Below are 14682 nucleotides of genomic sequence, written 5' to 3'. Positions count from 1 at the left end.
ATAAAAGCCCTAAAGAAAGTGAGAAATTAAACAAATGGCAAGACTGATGGGGGCCACACTACTGAATTTCTTTTGTTTTTAAATAGCTTTACTGAGGTATAATTGACATAACATTCGCTTGTTTTAAGTGTGCAGTTAAATTATTTTCAGTAAAATTTTAGACTTGTGTGACCATCACCATGATCCTGTTTTGCAACATTTCTATCATTCCTAAGAAATCCCCCATGCTCATCAGTCACCACCACTTTTTCCCAGTTCCTAGCTCCAGGCAACCCCTAATTGACTTTCTGACTCTACAGATTTGCCTTTTCTGGAGACCATATAAATGAAATCATGCAATATGTGGTCTTTTGTATCTGTCTTCTTTCATTTACTTTAATATACTTCTATGGTTCATGTATGTGGCAGCACATATCAATATTTTAATCCTTTTAGGTGCCAAATCCTATCAAGTTGTATAGATAGCTCCCATTAGTTTATTCATTTATCAGTTGATAGATATTTGAGTGTTTCCACTTTATGGACTATTATGGATAAAGTTGCTATGAATATTCACATTCATGTGTTGTGTGGACATAGGTTTTTTTCTTCTGGGTAGACAGCTAGGAGTGATAGTGCTAGGTCATGTGGTAAATGTATCTTCAACATTTTAAGATACTACCAAACTGGTTTCCAACATGGCTGCATGTCCCATCAACAATGCGTGAGCATTTTAGTTTTTCCACATCATTATTTTACTTCCTCCAGGTGTTACTGTCCTTTTTGATTACAGCATTCTAGTGGGTAAGAAGTGGTGTCTCATTGTAGTTTTGATTTGCATTTCCCTGCTGACTGATGATGCTGACCATCTTTTCTTGTACTTTATTGTCTATTCCTATACCTTTTTGGTGAAATGGTTATTCAAATATTTTGACTACTTTAAAATTGGGTTATTTATCTTTTTGTTGCTTAGTTGTAAGTGTATTTCTTATTCTGGATATGAGTCCTGTATTAAATATATGATTTGAATTTTTTTTCTCAGTCTATGGTTTATCTCCTCATTTTCTTATTGGTGACTTTTAAATGCCAACATTTTTAGTTTTGATCCTGTTTCATTTTTCAACTATTTTTTAACCAGGAAAAGTTGGGTTTTTGCCTAATTCAAGATCATAAATACAATAATTTATGTTTTCTTCTAAGAGGTGTATAGTTTAGCCCTTAAATTTAGGCCTTTATTTTATTTTGAGGGAATTTTTGCCTATGTGTGAGTTAATGGCCTAAATTCATATGGCCAATTGATTTTGACAATAGTAAATTCAATAGGGAAAAAGATTGTCTTTTAAACAAGTGACACTGAGACAACTGAATTGTCCACATGCTCAGGGAATGTCAGCCTGCTATGTCAAGTGATGCCCACCTGAGTCACCACATATTGACAACAGAGTGTGTGAAGAATTTCTCAGTATGATAACTATGGGCTAAATAACATGCTGTAGCTTTCTGCTTCTCCTGTTCGACAGGGAGCCGCATCTTCTTGTGCAGTGCCAGCCGCATCCCTGAGACACCATGGTAAAGGTGAAGGCCAGAGTCAATGGATTTGGCCCTATTGGGTGCCTGGTTACCAAGGCTACTTATAACTCCGGTAAAGTGGATATTGTCACCATCAATGACCCCTTCATAGTCTACATGTTCCATACTACATGGTCTACATATTCCAGTATGATTCCACCCATGGCGAATTCCGTGGCACCGTAAAGGCTGAGAACAGGAAGCTTGTTATCAGTGGAAATCCCACCACCATCTTCCAAAAGCTAAATCCCACCAAAATCAAATAGGGCGATGCTGGCACTAAGTACATCATAGACTCCAGTGGCGTCTTCACTACCATGGAGAAGTGTGTGGCACATTTGCAGGGGCCAGTTAAATGGATCATCATCTCTAACCCCTCCTCTGACAGCCCCATGTTTGTGATGGGCATGAACCATGAGAAATATGACAACAGCCTCAAGATCACCCACAGTGTTTCTTGTACCACCAACTGCTTAGCACCTCTGGCCAAGATCATCCATGACAACTTTGATTTAGTGGAAGGACTCATGACTACAGTCAATGCTAGGCTTGCCACCCAGAAGACTGTGGACAGCCCCTCTGTGAAACTGTGGCATAACAGCTGCAGGGCTCAAAAGAACATCATGCTTGCATCTACTGGCAAGTATGTCAATGAGCTGCATGGGAAGATCACTAGCATGGCATTCCATGTCCCCACCACGAACATGTTGGTCATGAACCTGACCTGCCCTCAGGAAAAGCATGTCAAGTATGATAACATCAAGCAGGTGGTGAAGCAGCATCAGAAGGCTGCCATAAGGGCATCCTGTGCTACACTGAGAACCAGGTTGTCTCCTCCAGCTTAACCACTGACACTCACTCTTCCACCTTCAATCCTGGGACTAGCATTGCCCTCAGTGACCACTTTGTTAAGCTCATTTTCTCATATGATAATGAATTTGGCTACAGCAACAGGATGGTGAACCTCATGGCTCACATAGCCTCCAAGGAGTAAGACCTCTGGAGCACCAGCCCCAGCGAGAGCATGAGAGGAAAAGAGAGGCCCTCAGCTGCTGGGGAGTCTCTGCCACACTCAGTCCCCCACCACACTGAGAATCTCTCCTCCATGCAGTTTCCATGCAGATCCCCTGAAGAGGGAGGGGCCCAGGAAACGCCACCTTGTCGTGTACCACCAATAAAGTCCCCTGTCTGTGCTCAGAAAAAAAAAAAAGCGGTATTAGGAAAGCTCACAAAGATTACTGATCAGCAAAAAAATAGACAGCATGATTTCTCCATGCTCCTATTTTATACTGATGCATAAATGGTCAGGAAATGCTGGGCTCACAATGGGAGTCCCCATTCCAGTGTGGGAACAATAGTCTCCCTTGTTAGAATTTTTTATCACGTGAGCACAAGGATGCAGCTTTATCAATGGAGGAACACACAGGCTGTTGCTGTGAAACAGTCTATATTTAGGTGCCAGATGTACACAAGATTGTCTGGAAAAATCACTTGCCTAACACCTAGAGTCCTTGGGGCTCATGCAAAGGGTTTCCCTTTTCTTAGGGGAGAAAGCCACCCATTTTGCAAGGAGCTGTATTAGGCACAGTCTCTCATGCTGGGAAAAGGAAAATCCCTCTTCTTGGCCAGCTTACTAAACTCCTGGCTTATTTTAGGATAATTACACCCCTTGTGCTTGAGTCCTAGAGAGGTCATGAGTAGCACAGAATAAATTTTAACGGCACAGGACTAGATGAAATGTTATAAGAATATTCATGGATAATAGGGAAAGTTTCTGGACTGAATCCTGGAATACACATATCAATATTTACAAGTTGAACAGAGAAGGAGGGGCCCGCTAAATATGCTGAGTAGGAGTTGGTGGCAGGAGGGAGAAAACTTACAAGGAGATGGCCTTGTAAAAGTCAAGTTGAAGAAAGGGTTTCAAGAAGAGTTTGGTTCACTGTGTTGGATGCTGCCGACATATCAAATGCAATAGGAAAATAATTGATTATTGATTTTGGCAACATTGTAATTAATCTGGTAAGAGCAATTTTCACAAATAGTTGGGTTGAAAGTTCAACCGGAAAGTCCAACACACAATTCATTTGTGTGTTGAGGAACAGAAGAAAAATGTGAAGAGAGCGACTCTTAAAAACAACACCTGTTCAAGAAGTTGTACCATGAAGATCTCAGTAAAAAGGTGTTACAGCTAGTGGAGTGAAGGGTTTGTTTTTGTTGTGTTGTCTTAAACTGGACTACTCCTTTATTGATCCTTAGCACCTTGTACAGAGCAAATGTTCAAACATTGTTGAGTGTTTGACTAAATAAAGTGTCTATGTTTCACACATCTTTTTATTACCATAAGAATTTGCACAACATCTGACACATCATAGGAACTTAATACATGCTTATTGAATAAAGAAATGGAAGGATGAGTGAACAATCAAGACTCTAGAATGTCTTAGTGCTTTTGAAAGTTAGTGCTTATGGACTAATACAAAGAAGGAAATAGAAGAGAACAGTGAAAATGAAAATACTAGAAAGTTTCCCATACTAATGAGAGGCTGGAATCATTGCCCAGGCCAAAGCTGTTTGCCAAGGAGAAGCAATTTTCTTCTCATCTGTAGCACAGATATGAGTAGGATCCCAGGTATTTGAAGTGTACTTGAAGAGCCAGTTTTCAGAAGTAAAGAACAATGGGCCATCCCCTCCACTATACAGGGAGAACTAAGGCCAGAGCTTTGGGTTATATGAGCTCAACTTGGCTGTCTTTCCAGGCAAGACCTTCAAAGTGAGAAAGGAGGAGGCTTTAGCAAAATGTCTTTTTTTTACTGAATTCTCTGTTTGTCAGTTGTTTTTAGGGGAGATCACATAGATGTCACTCAACCATTTCCTCCAGAGTCTGACAATGATGGTATGGTAGCCAGCCTCTAAGTTGAGTCCAGTGATCTCTACTTCCTGGTATTCATTCACTTGTGTGTGGGCTGAACCTAGTAACTTGCTTTTAATCAGTATAATTGGACAAAAATGATGGAATGTTACTTCCATGATTAGGTTAGAAAAGATTGTGACTTCCATCTTGTTTTACACTTCCTCTTTCTCATTGGGCTGGATGAAGCAAGCTGCCATGCTGGGGAGGACAATATAGTAATGAACTGAGGACAGCCAACCGTCAAAGGGGAACTGAGGTTCCCAGTCCAATAAGCTTCGAGGAAGTGAATTTTCCAACACCTATGTAAGTGAGCTTGAAAGTAGATATTTCCCCAGTTGAGTCTTCAGATGAAACTGGAACTTTGTGCCAGTCAAGTCAAGAGCTCTTGGACCTCCAACGTTTAAGAAGAAAATAGGTAGACTGACATATTTTTAACAAGCTGCTTTCTTTTCTTGAGGATGTCCCTTGCATTACAAAGAACATTAGCCCTTCATTAAATTCAGTTTGAAAACCACAAGTGGTTTAGCAAATATTAGATTCACTGAAGTTACTAAGTGTTGGTGAAGATGTGGGGAGACAGGTGTGTTATCCGTGGAAGTGTAAGTTTATGCAAATTTCTGGTGAGTATCTGACAAAATATTTTAAATTTTCACACACTTGATCCATCCATACAAGTCCACTCCAGATATTTATTTTAAGGAATAACCAGTCGAAATCAGACCAAGATGTCATGTGGGACATCTCCTGGCACAAAGAAAGCTCTATATATGAGCTCTAATATACTAATTGAGCCCTTTACTATGTATCAGGTGCTTTACGTATATTATCTCATTTAGTTTTTAAAATGAACTTTATTTTCTATGATAGTTTTAGCTTCACAACAAAATTGAGGGAAAGTGCAGAGAGTTCTCATATACTCCCACTCCCACACATACACACACTCCCCCACTATCACCATCCTGCACCACATGGTACCTTTATTACCATCATTGATCTGCATTGACACATCTTTATCACTCAAAGTCCACAGTTTACTCTTGGCCTTGCACATTCTTAGTTTTGACCAATGTATTCTGATATGTAACCACCATTTTAGTGTCATCTGCCCTAAAAATCTGCTTCTGTCTATCAATCCCTCTGTGCACCCTGACTCTGACAGCTATTGATCTTTTTACTGTCTCCAAGGTTTTCCTTTTTGCTGTCTCCAATTCTTTTCCAGAATGTCATATAGTTGGAATCACACTGTATGTAGCCTGTTCATGTCGACTTCTTGCATTTAGTAATATATATTTAAGTTTCCTCCATGTCTTTTCATGGCTTGATAGCACTTTTTTTTCTTTTAGCACTGAATAATATTTCATTATCCATTGAACTATTGAAGGACAAATTGGCTGCTTCCAGGTTTTGATAATCATGAATAAAACTGCTATAAAGATCTAACCTAGAAGTAGGTTTTTGTGTGGATGTAAGTTTCCAATTTATTTGTGTAAATACAGTGAAGCATAATTGCTGGATTATATGGTAAGAATATGTTTAGTTTTATAAGAAACTGTCAAACTGCCTTACAAAGTGTCTGTACCATTTTGCATCCCCACCAGCAATGGATGAGCATTCCTGATGCTCCACATTCTTGCTAGCATTAGTTGTTCTCAGTGTTAAGGATTTTCACCATTCTAATGGGTGTGCAGTGGTATCTCATTTTTGTTTTAGGCTGCAATTCTGTAATGGCATATGACGTTGAGTATCTTTTCATATGCTTTCTTGTAATTTATATATCTTCTTTGGTGGGTGTCTGTTCATGTCTGTTGCCTATATTTGTATCAGATTGCATTCCACATGTAAAACATTTTTAGGAGTTAAGAGATTCCTTTTGAGATTTCGTATGCATCTCTTCAGTTTACTGTGGACATTCCTTTTCCCATATTTCTAAGCAATGGAGAACAGCCTTTTGGTATTATCTTGATAAGATTCTTGCTCATTTCCCTTGGAATTTTTGATGTAGCCCTCTGAGCCAGATGCAGCTTAAAAAATTACACACATTTGTGTCCAGGAGCACAGTTATCACCAGGTAGATGCATACAAAGAGAGCTTCTACTACATTTTCTTGTAAAGTAAGCTAATGTCATTGTCTGTATACCACATTGCTTTAATACCATATGCTCATGTGATTTGTTTTACTCTTACCCCAAACCAATCTCTATTGACTCCCACAAGTCTTCAGCTGGTGATTTCAGGGTTGAAGAAATGACCTTAAGCTGGCCACTATGCTTGCATTGAAGTGCCTGTAATAAAGGCAACTTTGGGAAATTTTGCAACTTGATCACTAACCAGCATAAAAGCATGAAAAAAATTGATTTACAAGACTGTGATTGGGTGTTTGGATCTTATGTTTTCTCTGATTTCGAGTCTTATCTTCAAGGATTTATTTATTTATTTATTTATTTATTTATTTATTTACTTATCTACAAAGAACAATTTAGCACTAAAATGTCATCTTTTTCTGATGTGAGGAGAATCATGAGACTACAATTATAAACTTAACACAAATAGAAGGGGGCTGAGAAAGGTGGTATCTACAAAACAGTTCTGTGATCTAGAAGTGAAATTCCAGAGAGTACACTTCAAGAAAGCATACCAAGCCCTACTGTCCATGAGGCTGACTCTTGATGGATGACAGGGGTATTAGCGTTGGGGAACAGGCCAGAGGAGAGCAAAGTCTGCCTAGGTTTGGTCATTTGTTGTGGGACGTGCCTGGTGGGACAGCTGTCTCATGAGTCTGCCCACTGTCTGAGGCCATGTTCTTGAAGACCCCTGAGTAAGAGATGATTTCTTAGACAGTAATCACTGTCATTCATTTAGCTCTGTAGTACTTTATTGAGAAAGCCTCCAAGTATCTACTAAAACTATCCAATATGACCAAAATAAAGATATCTCCTTTCTCATTTACTGGTGAAGAACTGGGCTAGTTAATATTAACTTGTTTCCAGGGTCCCTGAAACTCTTACCTGAAAACTCTCTTTCTGCTACTTTTCTTGGAGGTCAGTGAATTGCACAGAATAGACATCAGTCCGTGTGCCATAAAATCCTGTAACATCCTAGGTCATGACAATGAATATTTTAGGCTTTCCTTTGCTCCTCTGTTCTTTCTTGTCTCTGGGTTTTGCCATCTGACTCAAAGTAAAAAATATTCCCAAAGTCCCTTGCAGCAGTGCATGAGTTAGGCTATACCAAATTCACCTTTGTCCCATATTCCTTCTTGATCTTCTGAAATTGTATGATCTGAATGTGTTCCTTCCAAATTCATATGTTGAAACTTAATTGCCAATGTGATAGTGTTTAGAGTTGGGGCCTTTAGGAAGTGATTAGTATATGAGGACAGGGTCCTTGTGCATGGGATTAGTGACCTCATAAAAGGGCTTGTGGAAACTAGCTGACCCTTTCCATTCTTCTGCCACATGAGGACACAGGCAATGCAGCAACAAGATGCTGTCTTGGAAGGAGACACTGAGCTGCCATCAGACATGGAACCTGCAGACACATTGATCATGAACTTCCTGGCATCTGGAACATGAGAAATAAGTTTCTGTTTGTACATTTTCTAATCTGATATATTTTGTTGTACTAGCACAAATAGACTAAATCATGACACTTCCATTTTTCACAAGTCACTCAAATCAGGGTGTTGAAAGTAATCTTCAAGGCCTGTGGTCATCTAGGCATCCTGTTCCACAATGCAACTGTGACTGCTGTGTCAGCCAGACAGTCACCCCTAGACATGTGCTTTCTTAGTATTTCCCTAAACTTTCAGCACAAGCACTCCACCCTTGCTGCCGGATTAAAGACCCCTCCTTGGCCTCAAATTATTAACCCACCAGTGCAGCAGCCAATTTGACACCTAAATAAAGAGTTCAGGCCTCATTCTGGGAGCATGGTCAATTTCCCTTTTCTTTTTACCAACCCAATAAAAATTTCATCCAATTTAACCTTCTGTGCTTCTTTTCAATGACCACAGTTCTCCAAAGTATCCACTACTCTTCCAAGTATTCTAATGACATGTGGTTTTTTTCCTTTGAACTGATTTAACTTTGCTGCACTGTTTCATAGATAGAGAGTATGATTTCTGTTGGGAAAATTTTATAGGTATAGCTCTTCTGTCCAGAGTGCAAAGTTCCATAGTTTTGGACAGTATGTGCAAAAAATTATAATCCACTGGCTGTTTCAGTCGTAACTGATCTGCCCTATTAAGATCTTTTGTTCTGAGAAGAATCAATGGGAATTCTTTGAGTCATACAATTAACAAACTATTTTTATTTTATTTTATTTTATTTTTGAGACTGAGTCTCGCTCTGTCACCCGGGCTGGAGTGCAGTGGCGCAATCTCAGCTCACTGCAAGCTCCGCCTCCTGGGTTCACTCTATTCTCCCACCTCAGCCTCCTGAGTAGCTGGGACTACAGGTGCCCGCCACCACACCTGGCTAATTTTTTGTATTTTTAGTAGAGATGGGGTTTCGCCATTTACAGGATGGTCTCTATCTCCTGACCTTGTGATCCGCCCGCCTTGGCCTCCCAAAGTGCTGGGATTACAGGTGTGAGACACCGTGCCCAGCCTGAACTACTTTTTTTTAAAGGGACTGCTGTTTTGAAAGTTTGGGTGTTCACTTCTTTTTAATTTTGGGATCTGAATTGCAGTTATAGGCAAGCAGAGCTATATGACGATACTTCATTTTCCCTTTCTAAATATTTGGGTGGTGAAGGCACTACATGTATATTTTGGTTAAGCAAATAGGCCTTAAAAGTTATTACCAGGAAGACTGCTATGGGACTGTTTCTCTTTTGGCATTTTCCATGCAAATTTTTCCTTGACCCAGCCCTTGGCTCTGTGGGTTAATCTGGGCAAAAGTGGACCTGCACTATGGCATGGGTTCATGCAGGAAAGTGTCCAGTCAAGGAATGATAGAAGACTTTTCAGGTCTGTTGGTTTAGGTAGTGACCCATTCTGCTGGGTTCCATCCTAACTCACTGTTTTCCTCCTCTGACTGCTATAATTCTCCAGATGTGATGATGTATTTTGATCCAGCTTTTCCTTCGTGGGTTAATTTATGTAATAAATATTTATGAGGCCCTCTGTGATATTGGACATGATTCTAGGCTCTTGGGAATGTAGCAGGAAGCAAGACGGTCTAAGGTCCCCATTCAGGTACAGATAAACAATAAAATAGACAACGGATAAGTTAGTTGCAGGTTGTGGTAACAGCTAGGAGGGGAGAAACAGTGTGAGGTGATGAGTGAAGCAGAGCCTATTTGGGAGAGGATGGTCAGAGATGTTTCAACTCATTAGGGCAATGACAATTCAGCTGAGATCTACGTGTCAATAGAGAGCCAACCATGAGAAGATGAGGAACGTCATTTTATGTAAAGGGAATGATAAATCTGAAGATCCAGAGGCCAGAAAGCCTTGCATGTTTATGGAATTGAAGGGAGGCCAATCTGGCTGGGACACTGTGAGTAAAAGAGAGAGTGATGAGGACACGAGTTGGAAGGATGAACAGATCATGTGGTGCCCGGGAGAGCTGGAGATCAGTTTAGAGTCTATAGTAAATGGAATGGGAAGCCCAAGAAAGGTTTTGTATAGGTGAGACATAGGATTTGAGTTTACTTTAAAAAATCTCTCAGGCTGTTATATGGAGAACACAGTTTGGCAAGCAGCAAGAGAGACATTAGAAAAGCCAGTGCTGAGGCTATTCATTTAGAGAGACATTTTTTTCTCTAACCTTCTTTTTTTGTTTGTTTTTATGAGGCAGGGTCTTGCTCTGTTACCCAGAGTACTGTTGTGCAGTGGTGCAGTCTTCAACTTCCCAGCCCAAGAGATTCTCCTACCTCAGTCTCAGGAGTATCTAGGACCACAGGTATGCACCACCATGCTTGGCTAGACTTTTAACAAATTTTTAATTCTGTAGAGATGGGGTCTCCCTATGTTGCCCACAGTGGTCTTCAAATCCTTGGGTCAAGTGATCCTCCTGCTCGGCCACCCAGAGTGCTGAGACTATAGTCATGAACCTTCGTGCCCAACTATCTTTATCTTTGATGTGAGTGAGCCTCTGCCCACATTCCAATTAAAGAAACTGTACCTGGTCACCGTGGAATTTTTGAGGTTTGATTAGTTTAAGCTACAGATTTTCTTAACCTTGGAGAGCTTTTCTGTTTGTCTTTTAAATGTAGAGAGCAATTAGTTGAAGTGAAGCCTAAGTATCTGTAATTTTGTAGAAACTTCCTGGGTGATTTTAATGGGCAAAGAGGGTGAGAACTCTTTAGGACCAATTAGGGACCCCCTTTCTTTCTTGGGGATTACAGTAAGTATAATACATAAGGCTCAAATCCTCTCCTCCCCCTGAATTATGGAGGCAAAGGGCAGTGCAAGGTGCATCAGGCTTTGTCTGCTCCTGGTAGGCCACCTTTCACACAACTGCTCCAAATAGTGAAGACAATATCATAAGTAAGAGCCAGGAAAAGTGCCTGTCTTGGCTGTCCATCAGATGACAATGGAATAGGTGTGGAAGGCTGCTACTGGCCTTCACTGTCCTCACCACTCACAGTCAGCCTTCCTCCGCTTCTCTCAGGTCTTTATTTCCCCAACTCAGCTCACTTAACAAAGCAAAACCCCAGGCATGACTTGTTTTCTCAGCTGCCTTTGGCAATCACATAATTTCCATCCTCTCTTCCCCTGGTGGGAGGGGAGGAGCACACTTGGCCAGCCTCCAGCATGAATTGTCTAGTCCTTGCTCCTCTGTCTCATTGTCACGGCCATGAGTGCCCTGCAGTTTTCTGCAGCCAGACTGTGGTTTCAAGGTCATCTTCACTAACCCAAAGCACATTCCAATGGGTTTCAATTTCCAGCTGCTGCCATGAGATCCAGGCCGTTTTCTCAGTGCTCTCTGCATCCAGTGGGTGCCCTGCCTCAATCCAGCAGCTGGGATTGCTCAGCTTTGGAAGCCAGTGAGGTGGGTGGCAAATTGTTCCATATACCATGTTTCCCTCTGTTTAAGAAGTTTGAAAAAGGTATCAGTGTTTGTGCGGTGTTCAGGCTGGCATTCCCACACATATTTTTGAAGGATATTCCACACAAGTGAAAGAATTGACAGGCTCCTGTTCATGGAGACTAGGGATTCACTGGAAGCAGTTCCATGCATTCTTTTTATTCACTGAAGACACTCCACTGAGATGCTTTTCTGAAAGCATCAAGGGCTGAAGTAGGGAGTGGTTCTGCCTGGGTGTTCTGATACCATCTGTGTATGGCCAGCTTTCCACAGGCCCCAAGGCTGTGACTCATTAAGGGCAGAGCCCCTGGGAAGTTCACCCCTCAGTTGAGTGGGCATGTTCCAGGCATAGTGCTCAATGCTGGGGAGACAGATATGAGAGAGGTGCAGATGCTTACACATTCCAACACCATTTAAGGGTGAAGGTGAAGGCTGATTTTGTTTCCTGCCTGCCCAACCTGCTTGGGGTGAATTATTTTGCCAAATATAAGTATGACTTTAAAGTCATACTTGCCAAATATAAAGTATGACTTTATGCTAGGGCAAGATGGTACATTCAACAAAGCTCAGAGTTAAGCAGATTTTCTGCCAAGGACTTTGCAACTGTAAGTCAGAGTCTCCACCACTGCTGCAAATCAGGCAATGCCCACTGTACCTGGCTTTGTTGGGTGAAGGAAGGGACAGTGTGTGACCTTGGAAAAGCTAGTTCACTTTGTCAAGGGGCTGGAAAAGGATCTGGCTAGACATTTGTCTTGTCAGGGGTAGCATTAGTGAATGTCTGAAATGAGGGTCACCTCAAGGTTTCACCCGAAGTAGCTCTACTGCTTTCTGTGTTGAAGTTAATAGAGTTGGTAGAAATCACAGACATGACTTCACAGCCTGAGATTCACTGGACTGACACAGCCAATGTTCAGTGCTGCTGCAGCCTAGACCAAGCCCTATAGGTATTCTTGATCTTGCTCTCATCTGTGCAGTGGAAAGATGCAGGTATGAGGTGTGGGAAAATCAAATCAAACAAAATGACAAACAGGAAGGCTCTTGTAAGATTCAGGGGATTGTGGGAATGTTAGGAAGCAAGATGGTTACAAGGCGGTCATGCTTAGTGCTGCAGAGAAGGGGCTGCTGAGGGGCGTCCTAAAGTCTTGTATCATAGCTCTTGGGATCCCAGAAGGAGGAGAGAGGCAGTTGCTGTGCATATGGACTCTGTCCTCTGGGGTTTCCAGATCCTGGGGCAGGGTGATGAGGGAGTGAGAAGGCATGGCCTCCCTTTCCTGAGAACAGGAAGAAAGAAGGAACTAGTTCTGCTTCTCCTTTGAGGGTGTGCTGTGCATGGAGTGTGCAGGGCAGAGCTTTGGCATTAACGGGCAGTGGACTTGAGCAAGGCATGACTTTTCTGGGTTTCTGATTCCTTTTCAGTAGGCACTGTCTCTATTGGTCCTGCCCATTTTAATTTCTAGTGATTGTCTAAGAGTTTTAAAACCTTCTTGGGAAACATCTATAGCTTAATGCCAAAACAAAAGGCCATATTTAAGTCAGCATTAAGTTCTGCAGTTCAGTGGTCATCAGATATCAGGGAAGAAGGGACTTGGTTCCTACTTGGCCCACTTCTTGATCCTTTACAACCCTATGAGAGGTATGACGCCCCTTTTCCAGTGAGGTGCCATGTGCCACTAGAGCCATGAATGACTGGGAAACCACTTCCTCAAATAGCTTTGGCTTCACACAAACAAATAAGCACATGGAGGCTTGTGTTATTGAGAAGTTTAGGGGCAGAAGTGTGCAGGTGCCAGAGGATGCAAATCATCTTACACTTTTACAGCCCAATGTCACTGGCAACAGACCTTAGAAATGAGCCATAATCTTCATTTTGCAGGAAAGAAAACAGACCCAGGAAGGTGAAGAGATTTGCTTAACTTCGATGACAAAATTGAAATCAGATCCAGGGATTTTCACTCTTCACTCTTATTTGAAAAATATTTTTCTTCTAAAACAAAAGAATACTCACTTGTTTTTTGCCCTCCTTGACCCCTTTCCTTAGTATCTCTCACCTCCAACTGCTTTCATTTCTTTACCATGAAGCACCTGCCTGTCTCCATTTATGCGGCATCCACATCCACAAGCTGATGTTCAGATGAGAGGTTGGGTTATATAGGCAAGATAGATGGTTTAGACAGCAGACTTCTCATTAAACCTACCCTCTGCCCTCTTTCCAAATGTCTCTCATCCCAGTTTTTTTTCCCCTTAATAAATATTTTACCTTAAAAGTAGCAAATTGTAGGTCACCATTACAGACAGTGGTCTAGGTGAACGTTGGAAAAGTCATCTCACTTCCCAGGCCTCAGTTTTCTCATCAGTAAAATGAAAGCAGGAAAGGAGTGCACAGTTAAAAGCTGGAGTAAAGGTCTCTAGATCCCTCTTTAACTTCAATTTAATAAAAATTTTAGAGATGAAGTCTTATCTGGCATTGAATTCCTGGATTCAAGTGATCTTCCCCCTCAGCCTCCCAGTAGCTGGGAATACAGGTGTGCCCCACCATACCTGATGAAGATTTCTTTGCTCTAAAATCTGAACTCCACAAAGACATTGATCTGCCCTGTAGGAGCCAGGAAGCCTTTTCTATTTAACCACTCTAGGTCAGCAATAGGTGTTTTGCCTGCTGCTGAAAGAAGTTCTCTTAATTAGGACTGCCTGTGTATTTTACAGGGATCAGTGCAAAATGAAATGTGGAGTCCCATGGCAGCCCCTTAAGCCAAGCCCAGGCCCTGGGTGACCTCACCGGCCTTGTGCCCAGAGAGCTGCTCTGCTCAGAGCTACAACAGGGATTTGACAGACTCCAGCTGGTGCGGGAGGCAGTTAGGGCCAGGCTCATGAGAAGGGTATTCATACTTCAGTGGCCAGCATTCATGCTAAGATGACAATAGGCCCAGGGTCCATCTTACGCCCACCTCTCTGTCACCAGCACCTGTTTTGGAAGAAGGGCTGACTGCATCAGTGCTGGTTCTTCCATTTCTTGAGGAAAGATTGCGCTGTTCAATAAGGAGCTTCAGGTTTCCAGAACAGATTACTGACTGTTTTGGAGTTTGCAAGTGACCTCAGTGCTCCCTGCCTTTGGGGACAGAGTGGCTAAGCCACTTTCTTTTCATCCAGCCTTCCCTCTCCACTTCCTCTTAATGAATCTCTTTCATG

At 41.8% G+C, this 14682-nt stretch overlaps 1 pseudogene; it reads left to right on the top strand.

The window, feature by feature from the left end:
• The first annotated feature begins 1504 nt into the window (after nt 1-1504).
• On the top strand, nt 1505-3905 carry LOC134734677 (glyceraldehyde-3-phosphate dehydrogenase-like; annotated as a pseudogene).
• The last annotated feature ends 10777 nt before the right edge of the window (nt 3906-14682 follow it).

This window comes from Symphalangus syndactylus, chromosome 12 (genome assembly GCF_028878055.3).
Source record: "Symphalangus syndactylus isolate Jambi chromosome 12, NHGRI_mSymSyn1-v2.1_pri, whole genome shotgun sequence".
In the NCBI taxonomy this organism is placed as follows: Eukaryota; Metazoa; Chordata; class Mammalia; order Primates; family Hylobatidae; genus Symphalangus; species Symphalangus syndactylus.
The sequence above is the reverse complement of the archived record's forward strand: the minus strand, read 5'-3'. Positions and strand labels throughout refer to the sequence as shown.